This window comes from Elgaria multicarinata, chromosome 2 (assembly GCF_023053635.1).
Source record: "Elgaria multicarinata webbii isolate HBS135686 ecotype San Diego chromosome 2, rElgMul1.1.pri, whole genome shotgun sequence".
Classification (NCBI taxonomy): domain Eukaryota; kingdom Metazoa; phylum Chordata; class Lepidosauria; order Squamata; family Anguidae; genus Elgaria; species Elgaria multicarinata.
This window is the reverse complement of record NC_086172.1, coordinates 49417796-49439955: the sequence shown is the minus strand read 5'-3', so window position 1 is coordinate 49439955 and position 22160 is coordinate 49417796. Positions and strand designations below refer to the sequence as shown.

At 39.5% G+C, this 22160-nt stretch overlaps 1 protein-coding gene across 11 annotated transcripts in view; it reads right to left on the bottom strand.

The window, feature by feature from the left end:
- The window catches only part of BAZ2B (bromodomain adjacent to zinc finger domain 2B), a 204921-nt gene that overhangs the window by 140425 nt on the left and 42336 nt on the right, over positions 1-22160 (bottom strand). For all 11 annotated transcript variants that reach the window (XM_063116506.1, XM_063116513.1, XM_063116508.1 and 8 more), the window contains exon 2: positions 1376-1418. The gene's annotated coding sequence lies outside the window, so the exon portion shown is untranslated. The remainder of the gene's footprint in view (positions 1-1375; positions 1419-22160) is intronic.

Here is a 22160-nt window from a genome sequence, read left to right as displayed (position 1 = left end):
TAAATTTTTAAAAAAGCTACACCAGGAAACACAGTGAGGGAATAAACACACAATTTATTGTGGAGTCCCCACTCCACCCCAAGGCTCTATGCTGGAATCAGTGCTATGATCAATGCTATCAGTGCTATTCATAAATTATCTGGAGACTGAGGTGAGCAATGAAATACTCAAGGTTGTAGATAAAACGAAATTATTCAGGACACAATCCAAGTAGGCTACAAAGAGTTCTTTAAGGATCTCCATAAATTGGGTGAATAGTCAACAATATGAGGTTCAATGTAATGAAGTAATGCAGAAAATTCAATTTCACATTATGTCCCATGATACCAGGACATGAAGTAAGAATATAGCACCAAGAGAGAGGAGACAGCCGATTTCGGTAGCTGGTTTGTAATTTTTGTAATCTCTAGTTTGGTCCTTAGGTTTACAACTTTATAACACAATCCTAAACGCCCAGTGATTCAACAGGATCCTACCATGAGCACTAGAGGAAACCTATAAACCATATACTATGTTTTAAACATGACTTGTAGTTCAGCAGAAGGCTACCTAATGCAAATGTAACAGAAAATAATGTAGTTTCATGTGGAGACGTCTATCATGCATATCTCTGGGTCAGAACAATTCTTTTGGAACTGTCCCATTCATTTCAGCAAAACTTCCTTCCTTCGACATAACACAATTAGAATTGTAAAGCCAGTCCCATCATTGTGTTTTTAAGTGTGACAGAAAAAATCAGCTCCCAAAATTATTCTCACCAACAGTAATCATTCAGTTAAATGTGACTTCCGAATGGGAATGAAAAGGTACCTTGCTATTTTGTACCAATGGCTAGAAACTGAATTTTGTGTGCTGCAGACGGAGCAAATGAGCCATAATAATGATAAGATCAAACTGCACCCAGAGTAGAATTTCACTTAGGAATGAGGCCACTATTTTCATGTGTGTGACAATAGTAAAGGTAAACAATGAGATAGGTACTACAATACGGATATTCCTGCTGAAGTTTAACCAGGGCTAGCCCAAGCCATGTTACTGCCCAAGGAGAAAGACAAGAATGGTCCGCCACACCTCACATTCCACAAACAGAAGCCACATGTGGAAGGCTGGGTCAGATGTAACTGGATGAAGTCTTATGAGTGAGACAATCAGTGCAACACACAATATATACAGTAGGTGATTTATATATATAGATGGCTATGCCTAAATCTCATTGTAACAAACTGGACACAAACACTTAACCCTGCATTTAATTTGCACTGATTTCCATGCACTTAATTTCCCTCGGGTTGTGCCCAATATTTTTCAGCTCTCAGATATGATTCACACTTCTCCAAAACCTATTATAATGTCAAGTTACCGAGGAAGTACTTACTGTGATCAAAGTGGTCAGTTCTGTGGCATCACTGTTTTGCAAGCTGAAACACAAAAGAAAGGTAATGTTCAGCTGAATTATTCGGCAGATCCTAAACAATATACTGTAAGCAAACACATCAAATATAATAGTCAGGGGTTTTCATAAACAATCAAAAATGAGCTGCAGACAAGGAATATGCAACAACTAGGACACCTGATCACAGAAATCATTTAAAGAAAAGAAAAAAAACCCATTATGGCACAGGAGGCAGTATGGCACCACATGGGACTGTAAGCATAACTATTCCTTTCACTGCCCTACAATTCCACAGACCAGGCACATCACTGCTGTGCCAGTCATGCTGCTAAGTGCCAATCCATGTATTGCAATCCCCACCAGAAGCCCATGGCAGAAGTCCAGCAAACAGGCAGTGGTAACAGCAGGGAGGAGAAGGCGAATCAACTTAGGGAGAGGGACTAGGGGGGAGGTCATCTTGCCCTTCATAGAAAAAAAATATTAACTATGTACTCCACAAATGAAGTAATACACAGAACACTTAACATCAACAAATAAGCACAGGTGCACCACTGACACATTCTGACACATTCAAACATGGCTCAGAGGAAAAGAACTAGTATGAAACAGAGGAAGTAATTCAACCCCTCCCCCTGCTCTTCCAGCAGTCCCTCTTGCTCCTAGGGTTAGAATCTGTGAAGAAAAATCTAGATAGGCTGAAAATGAAGATGGAACAAAAATAAAGGATAAGAGTTGCCAACTGTGGGCCTTTAAGAGCAGCTTATCTGCAGACATCAGCAGTTCATGCTTTTTATGGCATGGAAATAAGCATTATCACCTGTTAATGCCTGCAGATCAGGCTGCTGTTGAAGGCCAGTAAAATGTTGGCAACCTTAATACAGAGGCTTTTTTATTCTCTTTCCAATATCCATTCAGACTCTTGCCTAGTTGGATCACTCTCATCTTCATGCAGAAAATGCCTTACAATATTGTCCACCTGCTAGCTCCATTTCTCCTATATTTTGTTTCTGCATTCAGACAAAGGAAGTAGGAGAAGGAGAACACAGCATTGACACAGCATGTTCTAGTGTTCAGGAGGAGCTTCTACACCATATAATCTGGTTGGCTCTTGGAGTCTTCAAGTTTAACAGAAATATAATGTAGGTTTACAATGCATTTACAGCTCAAATTGTGAGAATATTTTATTCCATCCACCACCCTGAAAGTGACATCTCAAAGGTCACCTCTGAAGCCAAAAGCCTATATTATGCAAACCCATCACCATCCATAAATGAAGTGAACAAAACCAACCTTGTAATGAAATATAACACAGTAAAGGATGAATGGTGTAACAGAAGAATATTTTAATAAAGCCTACCAGGAAATAGAGAAAGGACTTTACAAGACCATCTGCTCTGACTGAAATCTTCCCATAGAAATTGAAAGATGCTTCATCTGTCACCCTTACAAGAATAAAGGTGACACCGGAATGGAATGGTGAAATTACCAGGCAATGTCATTCTGCAAGCGTTGCTGAAAAGATTCTTACTTTAAAAATTCTCAACTGTTTATGCCTGCTATCACCAATTTTTTTTGGGGGGGGGGGGGAATACACCATCTGTATAGCATCAACAGAGTAGATCATGATAAAATATTTTTCATTTTCCACTGCACAATTCAGAGGCAAGGACGACAGTCTATAAGTTTACAAAGGCCACATATTAAGACAGGCGACATAAAGAGAAAATATTGAAAATTCTTTCTAAACACACTGTTTAACTTGCTATGCTTGCCCAGTATACTTACGTGATCATGCTATTTCATGTAGGATAGCTAGATTACTTCCTCAAGGTAACTCAATTGTTCAATCAAGTGTGGGTAAGAAGGTTGTGGATTAGCTCCTTGGTTGCCTTGCAGTCATAGTAGCAACAACTAAACCACAACCTGTTTAAAGTAAATTGGTTTTAACCCAAGATCATTGTTTTAACTGCCATGACTAAGATGTTGCTTTATACCACAAAGATCTAGGTTCATATCTGAGCTCAGCTAGTGCTCCCAAAGAACCTGGTAGCCTCCATGGCTTGGTTAGTGGGCAGGGCTTCGGGAGAGGGTGGAGTGGGGTGGGGCCCATGGAAGGAGCCCAAGCATTCACAGGCTCGGGGAGCAACTTCCACAGGCCCTGTAGGCCAGAGATTGCCCACCCATGCCCTATATTTCACCAGTGAAAACTGACATGTGGTTACCCATGCTCTATTTAGAAGAGCATGGGTAACCACACTTTCAGGAGGAAAGTTTGAAGGAGAAAAATCAGTACCTGCATGTAAAATACTTCTTTTGCCAGTTTCTTTCCTTTGCATGTGTCTATGGCCCACTACAATGGATTCACAGCAAGGACTTTACTGCTATTATGGGATTTAATGCACAGAGAACAACAGTGATGTTTGGCTTGAGACCTGAAGGCAGGATTGGCTCTAGCATGGATAGGGAGCTTAATAAGATGCTGTATTGCCCAACCTTAATGGTAGTTTGTCAATGGATTGTCAGTGAGGATGGAACAATCACAAAGAGGAGGTTGGAAGGAGCTGCAGGATCACCCTACCCTGCCCCTGCTGTGTGTGCTAGCCGCACCTCCTGGCAGCTGTATGAAAAGTTCCTATGCTTGTACAACTCCTCCACACAAGAGGGGATGCTGATGGGCCCAGAATCCGTCCTTCTGTAGAGGAGCTTTATGCACATCTTCCATACAGCCACTAAACATCCTGCCCACAGAGAGCGTGACCAGCATGTCCATTGGCAGTGGGGCTATGTAATGTGTGACCCCATGATCTTCTCATACATCCTATCATTCATTCCATTTATATGCACCCATTGATTCCTATGCAATGTGATATTATATATGAGTCTGTGTGAGGTTTGTGAACTGCATATTTACTGCACTGTGTAGTCTGTCCTTCTCAGACCAACCACTCTGTTCTGAGCAAATGTGGTTTGTGGTGTGGTCTGCTTGTGTCCAGTTTGTAGATTCTATACATGTCTGCTTTGTACTCCTCTCCATATTACATGTGTGAGTGTGTGTGAGCATGTTTGTGCATGTTCGAGACTGTTGGATGGATCCATTTTAAGAAACTCTGTGCTCCATCAATTTTTGAGAACGCAGCACCCATTGAAAGCCAGTTATTTATTCTTTGTCTACAAGAGGCCAGCAATCTCAATTAACCTGTTTTATATTACTGGGATTTGTTCTTTCCTTTTGATAGACCATGGCAGTTTTTTGTTCACACCTTTGGTTTTCTGCTCTTGAGAGCTGCTTGCTATACATTGTTAATCACAGCCAAGGGCATTTTACAAATAATCTTGCACTTCAAAGACAACATGTCCATATTTCACATTTTTAAGAAACTGCTCAGCTATGTTTAGAAATTGATCATTTCCTTGCACTTTACCATTGTTTCCAAAGCATGCTGCACACTGCAAGGTCACAAGTTAAAAATGATTGACGAATGACTGTTAACAAATGTCTTCTAAGGCAGAAGTTAAATATATTCCAGCCTCTCACCATAATTAGTAAAAATCGTCATGCTCTCATTATATTCTTAAAATAACTCTCTTTAAGAGAAAAGATCATGCTGGATAGACTCTGGTTAAGATTTCAAATGATAAAGATTAAAGCGACATGATATATTTGCATTATGCTCTGCATTATGTATGAGAAATTAGAACTTCTCGTATAGTTTAGTTCATTGCGGCTTTCAGAACTCTCTGTGTCTGTATTATTCATTCTTACAAAGACCATTTTGGTTCAGCAACAGGTTACTTTGTTCTTTAAGCACTGTGGAGTAAACTTATTACCCATTATCTTGACGGCACTCTGATCGGTCTGTTGTGGTCTCTCCGTTTTAGAACTTTTTTTTGGCAATAATTGTCTTCATCACATCTAAGGGATGCGGTGCAAATAATAATGGGTTGGATCCAGACTTAGTTATAGTGGGCATAGACCAACTCTGCTGTTCTATGATTCTATGACTTGTCTGCCTACTCATGAGTAGGAAACAAACTCTCCCTACCAATCCTTCTTTATCTTTAAATCAGACTTCAACCGAACAGCCTTCAAATAGAGAATACCTTCAAAGAGAGGCCTATCCTCTGTAAAGCAGAGCACATGGCCACCCTAACATGAAGAGTGGAGGGATTATACAAAGAGATAGTTTGCTCACAAGTACCCTCCATATTGTGGCTGCTGACACTTCAGGCTGAGAAAGAATATACTTCCGAGAAAATGTACAGAGATAGACCAGCCTTCCCCAGATGTGTTGAATTACAACTCCCAGCAAGACCATTAGCCATGCTGACTGGTTATAATGGGAGTTGTAGTTAACACATCTGAAGAGTACCAGGTTGGAATAAGCTGGAGTAAACCCATTAAAATCAATGGGACTTGACTAACTAATGCCCCATTGATTTCAATGGGACTACTGTACGTATAGAACCAACCCATAAATCTGTTACAAGTAAGGCTGCTACTGGAGGCATACACTGATGATACCTTATCTAAGCTAGGGGGGAAATGAAGTTATAGATACATCTTCATATTTATCTATTCCTGTACCGTTTGTTTTGTGCTATTTTTTATTATTTTAACTATTTGTATTGCATTTTTATTTCATTCTGTTAACTGTTTGAAATCCACCCAAAGAACGCTTGTGATGGAGTCAATTAAAAATATAATACATTTTTCTTTCAGCTTTAAAGTTCCCTTTGCACAATTTTTTTCCTTTTTGGGAAGCATGGTGCTCAATGGCTGTTAATTTCAGTTTTATCCGTGTTGGCATTTCAGGTGCTGAAAAGTGAAGCAAAGGTAACTGGAGATCAGCTGACTGCATTATATTGTGTCAGGTCTGCTTTTGCATTCTGAGGAAAACTATTAAGCCGCTTCAAACCCAAGGGATTTAGATATAGATATATATAATCAATAAAAGTAAGTAACATGTGGTCTTTAGGTAGACAATGATATGAAACTGATTTTGTTTTGTTTTTTAAAAAAACAAAAACACCTAGCTTGGGTTTATGGAGAAATGAAAGGTAGGTGAGCTCTCGAGCACTCAATTAATTCCTCTGCCAAAATACTTGGCAAACATTCCTGAGCCAATACAGTTGGCAGCCGTTCCTGTGCTAATGCCCAATTGTCCCAAACTGGGATTTTGCCAGCTTTCTTGGGAAACTACTTCGATGCCCTTATAAATCTTAGTGTGCAAAAGTTCTCTTGATATAAGGCCTAAATTTGCTTCGGCTTTTGTCCCATTATCTCTGGTTAGGCCCCCTTAGACTTTGCTAAAAGACTCCACTCCACCCTTCCACTTAACTCTTAAGAAAGAAAGGGCAACGGAACCCACTTATGTGCTCAGTGCCTTTGAAAACATAGACTGCGTGCTCCAAAAGAAGAGCATTTGTATAGCAGCATGTCTGCGCACACAGCTGCAATGAAGGCTGCAGGAGGCGCATGACAGTAAAGCCATCTGTAACCGAGCAAGGGCAGTCTGTTCAATTAAAAGACACGAGAGGGAAATTATATGCTAGTGCAGCATTTCTGTCATGGATATTTCCTACAGGCAGCTGGGTAGAAACAAGAAATTCAAATCTGTTTTAACATCCTAATAAGAAAAGGAGAGTAAGGTCAAAAGCAAGAGCATCTCTTTTTTAGTCCAACAGACAATTTTATGTTTCTGACACAGGTACTAATAACGGTGTTGGAAACTGCACAGTGAGAAGAACTCTTAAATGTAACCAACTATACATGCAAAAGTAGTGCTGAAACTGAGAGGAGTTTACTACCAAGGATCAAGGCAGACGTAAGATCTGAAATAGGGACATCTGGTTCACTTCGTGGATATGAGTTTCTTCCCAAATCCACTACACACCAGTTCAAATTATTGTCATACTTATATAATCACTCACCAAAAAGTTTTTAATGGCTCTTCTGAACTGGAGGCTGCATGACACCCAGATCGCTTATTTAAAACCTGGCAATGGGATGCATTCTCCCTCTGGAACCACAATTTCTCCCTTTGTAGGACAGAGGCTCTCAGCTCTCCTGCTTTCAAGCTCTTTGCAACAGAGCATACACAGCTGTTTGGGGCAGTTTGCAATACAAAATACAATCCGTACTTCCAGTTTAAGGATGAAGAAAGCCTTGTGTTCAGAAGAATGAACAATACAGAGCAACCAGGTCCCTTGGAGGTACATCTACCCACCCACCCCGCCTCGCTGCAGGGTTTTCGTTGGGCTATCAGAACTGTTATTTTGCAGGGCTTTTAAGTGAATGTGTTTGTGGTTGCAATAATGCCCCTGCACGGGTTACAGAGTTTTAAATATTAAAATGAAATAAAACATTAAAAAAAACCAACCAAGCGCAGCAGAAAACCTAACAGCCAGGCGAAAGTGATATTGAGATATTTCAATATCACTGATCTTAAGATTTATCATGATCAATGGAGCCCACTGAAGGGCTCCTGAGGCAGATCTTAATAGGTGAGTAGGCTCATGGGAAGCAAGTGATTCTCTATCTAGCAGTCACCTCAGAATATGCATGTTCCACTTTTCACTCCCATGGTTAATACCTTCTCCATTCACTTCCATGGAAGGGGCTGCTCCGTGACACTCTTTGTACACACAGAACTTCCCTCCTGTTATTGTGCATGAGGAAGTCCTTTCATAAGTAGGAGATCTGCATGTGCACTAAAGCTCCCATGCATATATTTATTTTGTAAACCAACCAGAGAGCTTCAGCCATGGGGCAATATATAAATATTGATTAAAACTATGTATATATTGCTTACATGCCCACCAGGGTCCTCAAAGAGACGTACAATAAAACCAATAAAACCACAACATCTTAAAAACATTTTTTTAAAAATCCCAGAATGTTCATTAAAAAAACCAGACCAAACCAATTCTAAAAGTCAAAGGCTGGTAAAAACAATATGGATTTTACTGTCTGTTTAAATCTCAATAGGGATGGAGCCCATCTGATCTTTCTTTGGGAGGGAGTTCTACAGTCAAGGTGCCACTACAGAAAAAGCCCTGTCTTGGTGGTGGGACACACAACAGGTTCAGATTGAAGATTGCGAAGTACAGGAAGGCTTAAATCCCTGTGATAAGCTTTGTGAAGTACAGGAAGGCTCATATCCTTTCCTTATTTTATACTGAAAAGCAGGAATCAATTTCATAAATAAATATATGAAGAACTGGCATGGGACTGGCAAAATGGATTATTAAAACCAAGGTGTCCAGTTGTCCACAAGCCCTAACTTCTACCTGCAGTTGTGAGACATTTTAGCAATTTTTTTCCAGTTGCCATTTTGCCAGAAATCTCTTTCTGAAATTTTATATCCCCTTCACCAACTTCAACCTACTATGCAACATTACGAGAAACAAAATAGTAGGCTCAAAAGGTGACCAAAGCCCCCTTCAAAAACTATCCTCATTCCTCTAAATATCACTCTTCTGAAGGTTTCTCACCTTGACACTCCCCTTGCTAGAAAAAGTTGTAACTTTTATTGGATGGCTTACTGAGGTTTGCAGTGCTGCTATAACCTATAAAAGTCACCAGTCATGGCAAAGCATCGAGGTGACTGTATATTTATGGGGGGCTCTGATGACAAAATAAACTATAAGAGCAAACCATGAGTAGCTGGTGCATATCATCAATAACAAAAGACTAGCAAGCCCAGCTTTAAGCTCATCATATGAACCATGGCAAATGTAGAAATGATTAAAATATACATTGTGTTTTTCATTAATCACTCAAAGTATTAATTCCTTGCAGAAGATTCAAACACATTAAGCTTTAAAACTAGCCGTCTTCTAGTTTTTCAAGACCTAATCACAGGTTAACTTTGGGTTGCTTAGCCCATTAACAACCCATAGTATCACATGTCACATAACAACCTGTGATCGGAATGATTGGGGGCTGATTATACAAAACGGGAGTAGCTAACATGCAGCACACAATCCAGCAAATTGTAGTTTAATTAACTCAGGATTTTCTGAAAACAGGGTCATTGGTGCTTACTTCTGAGTAGTAACATAACCTTCTGTGCTGGCTTTTTTTTGTATTAAAAATGATATGATATCCATTATTCCTGCACAGGGTATCTTTACAACATATGGAGGCCAACGTTTTAGAAAGTATTTTATAGCCTTTCCAGATAATATATATTTCACACAATAAATGCTCAGTTGTTATTCATTTGTTGATCAGATGAGTTTTCTCAAGGCAGCATTTCTCTTTTGTGTTTTTATTTCTCAAACAGAAATACATTGTGTTTTTGTCACCAGGAAAATGCAATTCTTTTTCCCAGAGAGCACATTAATTCAAATAGAAAGTGCTATTATATGGTTCCTGAAATCTTAGAGGTACTTATTGTGTAGTGCCTGTGTGACATCACTAATGATGAGTGACAATATCATTTGCATTAAAAAAAAAAAAACCTTTAGAGGCTGATCACTACTGATGTACCTTTCAAACACATGAGTGTTGATGTATCCCAAGTATCCCTCATTAGAAAAAAAACACCAGCAACTCTACACCTCACATAGCAGTAATGCTTTGCTATTTCATGAATGCATCTCTCTCTCATTTTGTTCTTTGTAGTCTGTGTGCTGTCTTCTCTAGAACTGGAACGCAAAACTCCTTTAATTTTGTGAAAAGTGATAGGAACACAGGCATAGCACTTCCCCAGAAGCAATACAATTCCATTTACTATAAGTCCAAGAGGTCCAAAATACCAAAGAATTGCACATAAAATACTCATTATTAAATAGGGTGACCATCTGAGAGTGACCAGATACAAAAGAGGGCAGAGCTCCTGCAGCTTTAACTGTTGTGATGTAGAGGGAATTTCATCAGGCACCTACTGAAATATAAATGGCACCTACTGAAATCCCTTTTCTATACAGCTGTTAAAGATACAGGAGCCCTTTCCTCCTTTCCATATGGTCACCCTATTAATAATTATCCTGAGGTTAATTTGAAAACATATGATACAGTAACTTTGCTAAAGCTAAGGAGGTCTGAAGCTGGTCAATGCCTGGATGGAAGGCCACATGGAATCCTCAGGTATGCCACCTTGAGCGCCCCTCATAGAAGAAGCCAGATATATATCCAATAAATAAATGTGGCTTTGTAAGTTATCTTAACACCATTTTCACATTTTGAAATGCATTTTAAGGAATGTTTGTTTGGAAGCAAATTATTTACTTTAAGATACATATGTCAAGCTGTATGTCATGCCAAACTGCTGTACCCCAAAACCAATTCCACAGATGATTCTTCTTACCCATATAGCCTCATTATCTTAATTTGCTAACTTCTGTAAATCCTTGGTAAAGCAGACAACTAATCAACACGGAAGATCCCATTTTAAGCATACTTGAACCCAACCTGTTCGATTCTGGTGAAATCTTCGTTTCTTCCCACTGCTAATTTCTCAAAGGCATTGCTGTTGCTCATAGGCAGTCCTACAAAATCATTACACCTAGGCCTCCTCTCTCTGCAGTATAGTTTCAGGGAGGCCAGTTTTACTCCAGACTACTCAGTAATTATATGTGTAGGGGAATTCTGCCAACCACTGGTCATGCCTTTAAGAAATCAGTTGGAGTTTCCCCCAGGGATAGGGAAGGAAAAGATTGGCTGTGCTTTTTATTCAGTTTTATTAATTTACTGCCCCATCTGCAGGCTCAGCTCACTTCTTGATATCACAGTGAACCATCAGGCAGCAACTTGTTAAATGGAATCAGCCCAATCTCTGCTGACTGCTAGATTTCCAAGGAGCAAGCACACATTTGAGGCCCTTTCACTGGCTACCAAGAACACAAGCCGTGGGTGCTAAATGTGGAAATTAAACAACAGCTCTCACATAAATCTGTCTGAACCACATTAGAACTGCTTCACACAAAAGGGAGCTATTCTATGAGAAGACGTGTACTCTTTCAAGCCAAAATAACAGGGTGAGGGTAACACAACTTGCCCAACCTAAACATAGTTCCATGTCACCAAAATATTAATTAAATTTAACTGTTAATTTATTTAATTAATCCATAGCTTTACAGTGTCAAAATTACTTGCACACAAACATACAGAAATTCCTAAAAGCACAAACATTCACATATGAGCCACATTATGGCAAGTGGTCTCTGATTTTGTGAACATACAATTTTCTATTAAACCACAGAATCTTCAGCAAGAATTAAATACAAGGCCAGACCTATACCAAGCAGGGTATGACACTTTGAAAATGGTTTCAAAACCGTATATAGAGTTTGAATACTGTATACAGAGTGTGTCCTGGACCCCAACAGTTGTCACTGCTGTTATAAACCGTTTTGAAGCTGTATCGTAGATTCTTCCCAGAACAAAAGATGAAAGTGGCTTTTTTGCTACACTACTATAAGAATTGCCTTAAACAAGTTCAGTAAGAGGAAAATATACAGACTTAGTTCTCCATGAACTTTTCCTTTACATTGTTTAAAATATTAGATTGTTCTTTGGCTACACATAGCAAGACAAGATTAAAACAATGCCTCTGGTAGGCAGACTTTATATATAACAAATGGGAAATGAACTAAGACTCAACTGTGGTGAAGATGTGATCTGGCATATATTTGAGGAAGTTACACAATATGAACATGTTTATACAATAAAAATATCAGGCCGAGGCAGAGGAACTTTTCTGATTAACTGAAGTCTCTTCTCAAAAAGGCTATTGTGCTAATGCATGCAATATTTTAATGTGAACATTTTCCAGTACTAATAAAAGTCGTACACTAACATTGAGGTCTTTATTAGATTGTTTCTTTGTTTCTCTTTTTTTCCTTCGGCAAGCTGATGTGTGTGCTGCGTTACTTCATTAAAAAAAATGATATAGTGCTATTTATTTTTAGGCCTCATTAGTATGAAAGAGCACATATACTGCCTAACAAAAACAAAAACCAGTTCATGCAATTCTACAGCATGGCTGCACAATTAAAATTCACAAAACAAGGCTAAAAAAAGACCAATTTCCAACACAACATCCTTGCAAAGATGCCAAGAATGTTTTGTGGTGGCTCTTTTATAACTTCCATTGTAATTCAGCACCAACATACACTGTAATTTTTATACAATAATGTATGATAGCTGATTTGTATTTTTAAAGCCCATTTCTTTATATCCTATGATCAAATTAGTTCTTTGCTTTTATCCAGAATAACATTGGCTGTGCTTGTCTTCTTGGTTGTACAGTTTGTTTATTATGTTTATATCTGTCAGGACCGAGGCTGGCCTGAGCTCATTTGAGACCTCTCTGGAGGTAGACAATAAGGATTCCACAACAAACCTGACTCTCACGAAAGATACAGGGCAGCCTATGGGGTGTCTCACTTGGGATTCTGAAGAAACCCTTCAACCCATTCCAAGTCCTGCCTTGTTTCCTGACTATCTTCTCCCATCCTCTCCTGAGCACAGGTTGTGGTGGACCAGGTAGAAAACTGAGTCATTATCGGAGCACCCACCTAGCTACCAGAAAGCTATTTAGCCCAGGATATTCTGATGAACAAGGGTCAACTTTAGAGAAAGGGTCTACTCCAGAGGAGAAGAAAGTCCCAGCTGTAAATAATGAGGAAGCAGACTCGGCTGCAAATGCTGACCCAGGAAGAGAGGTATCTGATAGCATGTATACAAGTCCCCAGTTTCCTCTCAGACTTTGCTGGGTCAACAGCTTCCTTTGAGCTGTTAACTCCAGCTCCATGCTAAGGACATATAAGAATTTGTTCTTGCTCACAGAACATGCAAGTATGCCTTATTTGAAGCTCCAAATAAAAGCACCCGTGCAAGCATGTATCCACCAAAAATATTCCCAAATTGTCACACATGCTCACATTTGTCTTGTTCCTGATTCCAATCTGATCTGCACAAATTTCCTCAGTAGACTGAATCAGGAAATTTGTGCAAATCTCCTGCTCAATTTGTGCAAGTTTCCCATTCGTGTAAAGTGAGCAGTGATCGCAAATGCAAATCGGATTTGGGCACGAGACAAGCAGCAAGACGATGTCTGAAGAACCATAGTGATTTCGAACATGGCTCATTAACTCATCCCTACTCCTTTCTCATGGATAATATCCCACCTTTCCTCCAAGGTGCACAAGATGCCAGTAATACACAGTACAATTCCCTCTACAATTCCCTCTGTGCATACACACATAAGATTGATGCTTGGTTCAACCATATTCCTGGTCAAGCAAACCAAGAACTAGCCATGTTCTGCATGCTCCCCCTTCCCTAATCTCCACTTCCATGAGCCTTGATTCCATACTTCTTTCTTGGTTAAATCACAGTTTCATATGTCATCCAAACCAGGAAACTGGTTTTGTATCATGGTTTGTAGGCATAGCTCAAATCACATTTTCCCAGTTTGGAAGCATTGAATTAAGGGGCACAAGAAAACAGAGGAAGGAGGTAGGGGAGAAAATGTAAGCACACTGCTCATTACAGTGATTTCCCTCTCTCTTTCTTCAAGCATCAAAGTATGCTGTCCTGCAGCTTATTAAAAAGGAAAATAACAGCATCATGACTATTTCCCCATAGCTTGGCTATCTCCTGATAATTACAGAATGGATGTCATGTATGGAGGACTTGAAGCAGCACTGAGTATTGACAAAGTGTCATAAAGTACTCAACATGTTTTATAATTACATATGTACTTAAGATGTAGTTCAAAAGTGTTCATATGCGGACTGGAAGCAGAGATTTCAAAAACATGGGAGAGAAAATCTTTCATTTAAAATCATTACCAAGCCACTGACTGTTAAAGTGATAGGAATTTACCAATACAAATCTGCCAAAGGCTGTGGATATGCACTCCTACTGCCCTGTCAAAAGTTTCACAGTTCAAGTCTTTAATGAAGCTGCACATTTACATATGCAGGAAAAAATAGGAACTAAGATTAAACTTGCCCCTCCAGGCCATGAAAATGCTAAAATTCTGTAGTTCAGCATCTAACATGGACATATATGATTTTTCCTCAAATAAAACTAGGAAGTTCCAAAGAGACCAACAGATGGGCTGGATGATGAGAATGTCAGTTGTGAGAGTACACCGAAAGAGGTGAAGTAACTGATTCCTAGGCAAGATTTATCGACACCAAAACATAAGGAAAGCCTCCTGACCCTTTTAAAACTACTGTACACCCGTCCAGTTCCTTTGAAGATCCTGAAAAGAGCACAGGAAATCAGGTGAATCCCTTCAAAATCCAAGAAGCTGAAAGATCTGGCAGCAGACCTTCTGGGTAGGATCTAGAGATGGACAACGAAATCAGGGAGGCATCCAAAGGAGAAAGCGTTGTAGTCATGGAGTACTTCAAATTATCCTCACATAGACTAGATAAATGCATGTACCAGTCATGACAAAGAAGTAAAACTTCTAGATAACTTAAATTACGGTACCCTAGAATAGTCGGAAATGGCACCAATCAGAGGGAAGGTGACCTTGGACTTAGACCTAAGTGGTACCAAGGACTTTGTGTAAGAAATGAATGTTTTTGAACTGTTTGAAAACAGTGACCACAATGCTATCAAATTTAATTTATATGTAATTGGGAAATTGCCATGGAGATCTAACACAATCACATTTGACTTCTACAGTGGAAGTCAAGATGGTCAAATCTTTCTGGAATGACTGGGAGGGTTACTCAAAACGGCAATAATAAGAGCCCAGCTAGGTCAGGAAATCCACCACTAAATCAGAGGACAATATAAGCACTGTGAAAGAAGCTATTAGAGAAAAGAAAGCTTCTTCCAGAAAATGGAAGTCTTGCCTAAACTACAGGGGTAGGGGTGGGGAGAACAGAAATGTGCAAAAAAGAAATGCAAGGAAAAAATAAGGGTTGCAAAAAAGGATTTTGAGTAACTTTTAAGAGCAGTAATAAAACTTGCAGCATGGCCTTAATTTTTTTTTAAAGAACTATTTCACCAACTAGTGCAAGCAAACTCATTTCTTTATGCTATGGGGAAAGAAGCCAACAAACAGCCATCAGGCGCCTAAGATTAAATGTACCCCCCAAATCTATGGATGTCCTAACACACACACACGCACACATCAAATATGGCAAAGAACACTGGCTTCACAAAAATCAGATCAGTAATGTTCGCTAGTTCCCCACCCCATCCTAAAAGACCCCACACTTTCATTGTTAGAATGCCCTCTAGCATCCTGGAACATCTCTTTTTTACCTCTTTCAAAGCACGTGTTCACTAAAGCTCAGCAGACTTAAGAGTGCTAATCAGGGCTTTGTTTTCCGTTTTCAGTCATGGGGAAGTTCTTTGGCGTTTTCGTTTTTGTTTTAGTGTCTGGCTACTGAAATAACTTCAGATAAGAAAAAAGGAGAAAGCAAAGAAGAACTTCAAGGAAGGTGAAATAGCAAACTACAAAAAGAAAGGTCAGAAACTAAAGAGAAAATGGTAATGAGAACACAAGGGGAAAAAGACAAATCAAAGCACAACTCTATTCTAGTGGGCACTGGGCCAGCTTTATTGTATTGAGTATAAGCCAAGATGTAGCTGGCTGCTATGAATGGTGAAAAGTCCCAAGCAAATAAAATGAAGACAAGGCAGAAACGGCACACAAAAGTGGTTCTTGAGACGTTTATTATTTAATGCTATTCTTAAACTTTGTGGTATCCTTCTGAAGACTTTCTCAACCAGCACATTCACAGCCTATGATTATAATTTGAAAATATATATTTGTGCATTAAAACTTTTAGCATTCATAACTTAAAAGATTATGTTGTATCCAATCAACCTTCCTGCTGATGAAACAGCTTCTGTAAGTCAATTCCCCCTCACCCCTGCAGCCCCTCCACATGCCCACAAAAATCTGCTCCAGAGGGTTGGAAGATTCTTTGGAGCAGATGTGGGGGGGGGGGGGACATAGGGAGCTTCAGATGGGGAGGAGTGGAACAAAAGTCCTATTGTGGCGATGGTGTTGGTTTTTTCCTGTAAGGGCAAAATTCAACATTTGCCAGGGAGCATCTAACCCTCATGTCAGTACAAAGTGACAGCTATTTAGTTTTTGTTTAAATTTTAGGTTTTTTTAAAAAAGAAAATGTTGGTATTTAACCCTCAATCTTAATACTTTTTCACCCTCTCTCCCCCAGAATTCCATTGCTCAGACCTAACCTCATCAGCCCACAACAGTTCCTCTAAACCTCCATCAAAAAGCCAGCCAGCAGAGATTTAAGAATATGTGGAACATAAGCAATAATTCACAGTTCCTCTTCATCTCTGAGAAATGTGGTCACCCTGGACTGGAATTACAAAAACAAAAAAGTCAAGAGAGGGCTCAGACAGTAACAGGAAGAGTGTGAAGATACCATGCAGAGCATGAGCAGATAATAAGGTTCCAGAGTGTGGCCAGGATCCGAAGGGTTGAACATCTCCATGCACCTTGCACATGCCTCCATTTTTTTGAGCCTGCCTTGCTAAGGGCAGTAGATGATTGATTGATTGCACTTTTATGCCACCAAATAGCCAAAGCTCTCTGGGCAGTTCACAAAAATTAAAACTACAAGTACAGTATAAAACAATATAAAATATAAAAGCTTAAAACTACAATATAAAAGTACAACAGGAATAAAACCTAGCTGCGATGCAGAGATTTAAAATACAGATTTAAAACAGCAGAGCCTAAAGGAGAACTTCTATAGGGAGCTCCTTCCACAGCTGTGGTGCCACAGCAGAGAAGGCTGTCTTCCTGGTAGCCACAAGCTTCCCTTCCTTTGGCAGGGGCTAGACTGACAGACATACAGAAATTCATCCAAAGAAACACAGAGATCATTTCTCCAAGCACCTGTTTCCCAAATCTTCACAAGGCCCTGAATATGTGGCTCTTAAGTCACACATGTAAGCATGTAAAAGCCCACGTGCTTAGAAGACTCTTTGGATCCAAGGTCATACCAACCCTAACTAAAAACATGAACTTCAGGGATCACAGCTTTGCATGCAGAAGGTCCCTGATTCAATCCCTGGCATCTCCAACCTTCACGTATCCACTAATAATACTGGGGTAGACAGATAAACACTGTGCTGATATAAGGTAGCATCCTTGGTCACCGGTACATCTAAGAGTGACCATATTACACCGGCTTTAAAATCACTACACTGGCTGCCAATTAGTTTCTGGGCGAAGTATGAAGTTTTGGTTATTACCTGTGGGATTGCCTTCTCCTGTACAATCCGCCCCGTACACTCAGGTCCTCTGGGAAGAATTTACTTTAGACAGCAAAAACTAGATTAACAACTGTTACCCAGAGGACCTTCTCTTCTGCTGCTCCCAGACTGTGGAATGGCCTGCCAGGAGAGATCTGCCAACTCAATAGACTTTCTGAATATTAAAAAGCAATAAAGACTGATCTCTTCCGGCAGGCCTACCCAGTTGAATGTTAAGATGTCTGGCTGTTATTTTAATAATGTATTATTTTTATATGTTTTAATCAGTTTTATGTATTTTATAATATTTTTGTATTCTTTGTTGTTCCCTGCCTTGATCCAGAGGGAGAAGTGGGTAAGAAATTGTTGTTGTTGTTGTTGTTGTTGTTGTTGTTGTTGTTGTTGTTGTTATTATTATTATTATTATTATTATTATTATTATAATATTTTCCTAACAGTACACTGAAGTCTTCTGTAGGATTCACATCGATATGCCAGTGTAGTTGACCTGTCTCTACATGAGACAAAGCAACATTATTCTTGTCCATGTTGCAGACTGATGAAAAAGGTCAATACAATCCACTGAAATCCATTTGTATATTCAGTCCACTCAGATTCTGAACATTTTTTAAATTAATTAATTCTTAAAATATGAGATTAACTGGATGCAATAATGCAAACCAGCTGAAATAAGGCAGACGTTACCAAAAATAAAACTTTGCAGCCATTTTCTTTCAAAGACATGTGGTTCAGTCGACTCGCAAAAGATCCTTTTAGCCCCAAAACTCTTCAATGATTTGAACATTTAGATATTTATTTATTTAAAATATCTCTAGGCTGCTTTTCAGCACCGGAGCCTTCTCAAGGTGGCTTATAACAATAACATCCATACAATTAAAACCAATGTGGTAATAAAAACAGCAAACGTTCAAAAAAGCATCAAACATTATCATAAGACTGCAACTACAGACCAGACCAGTCTAATAAAACATACATGGGAAGGCAAGAATAAGCAAGTAAGTCTTCAGGTCTTTCCTCAAAGCTTGCAATGATGGGGCCTGGCAGACCTCCAATGGTAACTTATTTGAAAGGTGTGCGGCCTCTGCAGAAAAGACCCTTTCTCGTGTACCCACCCACCTAACTGCTCTCAAAATAGGCAAGTGAAAAGGGTCTCTGTCTACATTTGTATGTACTGTGGAGAGCAGTGGGTGTACTTTTAAAGGACATGTACTGATGCCATAGCAAGTACATGTGAAAGATACCCTAAAAACCTATTATGTGTTGTAATCGATTGCCCTAATGATTTGTATCAAATGGATGGAAGTTCTTCAGTATAGTTAATTTGACATGTCTCTCTGTAGTCATTTATATTTTCCATATTACGTCTCATCTCTCAAAAAATGGTTCACGATCACTTACAATATTTAAAACTACACCACGAAACAATAAATAATACAACTCTGAAAAAATTACAAAAAAGCACCAATAAAGCACCATACTGCTTCATGAAACACTTCTAAACTCTGGAGTTATTTTGAGAAGATAGGATCACATATCCATTCATATGATGCCTGTGACTCATAGGCCAGCATACCACATCATGGCCTTGTATCATAGGGCATTGCTGTAAAAACTGCACAATACAGGTGCAAGACAGGTGCTTGTTTTTGTATGAAAAAACAAGGACTTAACATGAATGGGGATATGATCACTTTATCACAGATCAAATAATAACAATGAAAATAAACAGACACTGCCAAAATCAAAACCAGTCTTCTGCAGCTCTGACTGTATTCAATCTCCATAAAGATACTATTCATGTGTGAAGTGTGCCATGCTATGGCAATACACACTAGCAGCTCTGGAATCAACCACCTGAAGAAATGCCTAGCATCTGCAAATATGTCAGCTGAGTCGCACCGTTTTCTTCACAGCTTTATAAAATCCTATTTCAACTGTCTTTCAGAAGAAAAAGCTTCAAAAGTTGGAGTGTTTTTGCAAGTTCATTTTGCTGACCTTTGCACAATGCTCCTCCCCAATTCTTCTATTGGAAATGAGCCCCCATAGATGTTAAAAGGGAAACGAAAAGGCTTTGCATATCATCAAGGTTCTGTCAGCACTTCATTGGGCATAGCTAAGCCATGAACCTTACCATATAATGGCCTTCAATGGCTATGATGGATGATATCAGCAATGGCAAGATGGTCTACGTTGTAACTAGATATTTTGATCAAGATACATAGCTGTGGAGTGGGGGGAGATATTTCAATAAGGTTTACCTGCAAATCCTGAAAGACTTTTTCTCTTTTTTCTTTTTTTGCATCACTGAATCCACATTTCACTGACTCAAACATTCTACTAATATGGCATAAATGTTTCCTTTCAGCACGTGGATTTCTGATGACCACATTCTGCAGAAGCTGAGTAAAAGAACATTCAGCCTCTCTATGGAGTCTTCCACAGATAGACATATATAAATTCAACACTGCAAAGACAGCTGCCAAAAATGCTAGCCACACACCAATGGAAAGAGCAGAAATCAACAAGTACAAGTATGGCTTAACTACCCTCCCAATTTCATATTATATTAATATCCAACAAATTAACAGAGATTAGATATTGATAAGCAAAAGCAATTTGTGTCTTATTTTCATATTTCCTTCTGATATTTAAACAGGACGGAGGAAAAACTGTACTCAAGAATCTTTTGAACAATTAAGTACCTACAGTTGGTTGCTCCAAGAATTTTCTAGAGTGACATAGTGTCTGCAAACTCTCACACACACACGCAAATTTTATGCAAATCACTGTCTCTTTTTGAGTGATGCATTTCTTTTTTTTCCTTTTTTTCTTTTTGGAGATTTATTAGTGACCACTCTACAGGCTTTCCTTCACATCCCTTTCTAAAGGAAAATGGAGTGATTTCAGAACACTCTGCATCTGTCTGTCTGTCTGTCTCTCTGGGGAAAATAAGAACAGGAATGCCATGCTGTTAATTGCTTGAGTAAAAACTGTAATTCAGACACAGACACTGTGAAATTTTATGGGCATTTCAAGTTTAATTGCAAGGCAAAGAGTGCAGTGTACTAGCTAAGACTTGCAAACATTCATCTTCTCCTTTGGAGAGAAATAATCCATTTCTCTTCTGCTTTAAAGATAGAAAGAATAATATTATAAAATCCACAGGGTGAAATCCAACGTCACGTTAGCAGACGTCTACTAGTGCAACGGAACTTTCTCTCTCCTCCCTCTTCCCACAATCTTCAATGCTGCCTGAAAATCTTCCCCAGAGAGTTTCTCAGCCATCCCAAGCAGGTTTTGAAAGCATGGGAGGGGGGAGCTGCAAGGAGGAGAGGGTATCACCCCTTCCCCAGTTCCAATGACAGAAGCAGTTCCATCAGTGGAGTGACGCCACTGGGTCCATCCTGTGGACTCCTGATATTTTTTTAAAAGAGTTATCCCGAACTCAGATTTGGCATACAATATCCGATTTAAAGTCTGAGCATGTCATAATTTAGTCTTGAATGTTGATTCACACAGACATGTCCCCACACATCCATCTAACATCTGCAGTCTCTTTGCAGTGAAAACCAAGAGAAATACACAATTATTACAATGATTTGCAACCACGTTTCGGCTGGCAATATCAACGCACATTGAAAAGATTCTCTCTGTTAGGAGGTAGGGGGACCTGAGAGTAGGAGAAAACCTGAGACCATGGCAAAGCTCTATAGTCTCCAACAAAAAGTGAGAGAAGAAAGTGCAAAAGAGTAGAACGGAAGTCAGGTGAGAGAGGCAAATATAAATACCCATTATATTTCTTGGCTCTCTCAGTGTGGTTTTAGATAAATAATTAAAAACCATTTATTTTATTCTTAGTTTGTAACTACTCATAAGTAAGAGAAGACTAGGTGCTAAGTTATGACATAACTCATTTTGTAGGTTTGAACAAGATGAGAAATGGAGGTAGAAAAACTACTACCTCGGCAATATTTTCCCCCAGTTTGTTTTGTTGCCTGTTCTTTACAGTTCATGAGAAAGACATCTGCCCTTGGAGGGAAGACAGGCGTGATGACAGCTCTGTAACTCTCAGATCCACCTAGTAGTTCACTGAAGGGAAATTAAAATCAGCTTTACTACCTGATGCAGCCTGAAACCTAGGGTGCCCTGCTACTTCTGCCTGCACCCTTTACCCCTCTTTTTTCCTCTCACATCTTCCAAATGGAACCACCACCATTCCACTGAGTTACTCCATTTCTCACCTAACTACAGGGGCATGAGGGAATCCCTGGACTGTGAGATAGCATCAAGGGTAGGAATGGTTGGGTACCTTCCAAGGGCCCATATTGGAGGAGGGTACAACTGACAAGAGCACCTTTGAGTTGCTCCTCGTCTTTACCATTGCAGCCTGCTTGTTCACTTGCCGCTTGCTCTAGCCGAAGCAAAAAGGGTGGTAAGAAAGAGGAACAGTAGATACCACAGCCTACTTGCTCAAGGGTTCTCTGCCTGTCAAGCAAGCAAGTGGTGGCACTGCTGAGAAAGTGGATGAGG